Consider the following 2,201-nt stretch of genomic DNA (forward strand, 5'->3'; position numbering starts at 1 on the left):
AACCATGTATTTCAAAATATCAACACTAAAGCATGTTATCCCTAGCCCATTATGCTCAAGCATTGATCCATTCATGAAACACACTCGAATATTAGCTACACCCAATGCTCAAATACAATCATAGTGCCCCTTAGTTGGTGCTTTATAAGAGAAGATGGAGACTCAAATTCAAAATAAAAATTGCATAAGTAAAAGAAAGGCTCTTCGCGGAGGGAAGTAGGGATTTGTAGAGGTGCCAAAGCTCAAATCTTAAATTGAGAGATAAAAACATTTTTAGAGGCGTACTTTTCCCACCAACGAAAACGAATTAGAGCTCCCAATACTTCCCATTATAGATACATCGTAGGCGGTTCCCAAACAGAAAATAAAGTTTATTCCTTTTTCCACCATTACTTTCACTTTCCATGGCTAACCGTATCCACGGGTGCCCTCCATACCAACACTTTTCAAGGAATTTATTATTTGACAACATAAAAAAATTACATTTTTTATTTCGAGACTGGGCATCCCTAATACCTTTGTCGTACTCTCGTGCAATAACAAGTGAATAAACACTCATCGTGAGAATAACACATCTAGCATGAAAAATATTGGCCACCCATCACCGCCTCGCGAGCGGTAGAGCACACAAAAGAGAAATTTATTTAGAAAATTAGAGATGGCACATGCAAATTTTCTTAGAGCGGCATGGAAATACCGCATATAGCTAGTTAAACCTTGATTGATTAAAATTCTGCCTAGTAAAAAAGAATATATAGAGATAGCAACCTTTCTGGAATTGAAGCGCTCTGGTGCTTCGATTGTTGTGGGGTTCACTAAGGGCCCCATGCATAAGTGTGTTGTTTAGTTTTATTTTGTTTTCTTCTTTTTTTTTTCTTATATTTTTCATGCTAATCCATGAGCGATTATTAAAATTTGTGTACTTAAGAAACATAAACATATTTTAAAATTCATATTTTTTAAATTCAGTAATATCGATAATTTGTGGATATTTATAGTGTTCATGGTCATTTAAAGTTTGTGAACATTTTTTCAATTTGAAAACATTTTTAATTTGTGAATATTTTTTGAAACCATGAATATAATTTAAAATCATGAATGGTTTCCAAAATTTGAGGTTTTTAAAATTCATAATATTTTTAAAGTTACTTAAACATCATTTAATTTAACTAAAAAATTGAAATAAAAAGATGGGTGATGTTTTTCTAAGCTAGCATGGGGTGAGCGAAAAAACTAAATGAGCGAGAGGAGCAGGGAGCCAAGCTGAGCGAGCAAGAGTTTCGTGTGCTGGCCCATGTGAGCGTTATAGTAGCAATTCTATGGTTTTAGCATGAAATAGCAGTTCCCAAGAGGCTTAAACAATCACACGTCAAAGAATTGCTCTCTCTGGCAAAAATACTCCAAGAACAACCAACACAATATACGAACAAGAAAACATCACCAATACAAAATTAATACACAAAGCCAACACAAATAAAATCAAAACAAAACAACTGATCACAAATTTGCAATAATCTATAGATATAACATAGTTAATTTCATGAGTGAAGAACGGTGCGTCGAAGCACGCAGTAGCCTCTAGTAATTATAAATTCCTAGTAAAAGGAAGAATTATAAATTTCTAAAATGATATAAATATAGAAGCCACTCAAGCCCTCCATGAAAGGTCTAATTCGCCATTGCAAAGATTTTGCGGAACTTGATTTCTTGGGGATTTGGGGCATTCCAATGCGGACCCTTAAACTGTCTGCAACCGTATGGACCAAGAAGTCACGACACGATTTGCCATCCAAGGTGGTACCCCATCAGTCCGCGGACCGGCCCAGATGTCCATTTTCCTGCAAACTAGAGGCAAACCAGGGGGCTTGTTGGCTTCCGGACCGCTGCCACGCATACGTACGACATGTCGGTCCCACCCAAAACCCCTCCCACCAGAAGATCTCTCTCCGCGAAGAGGTTGCCGCACATTCATGTCGGCAAGTGTCGGTCCAGAGTGGACGTGACTCCTTGACCATCCCAACCGCCACGCCACATGAGGAACCGCCACCATCCCCGAAGCCAACACGACTTCACCGATGATCCCTTCCGATGGCGACAATGTAGGAAGGAGGAGAAAGGTCTTGCTCGTCGGGGCTAGGGTTTCCCTCATGTCGCCAAGGAAGGGCCGGTGCGGGAGATGCTCTCTCTCTCTCTCTCTCTCT

Source organism: Triticum dicoccoides, chromosome 5B (genome assembly GCF_002162155.2).
Source record: "Triticum dicoccoides isolate Atlit2015 ecotype Zavitan chromosome 5B, WEW_v2.0, whole genome shotgun sequence".
Taxonomy (NCBI): Eukaryota; Viridiplantae; Streptophyta; class Magnoliopsida; order Poales; family Poaceae; genus Triticum; species Triticum dicoccoides.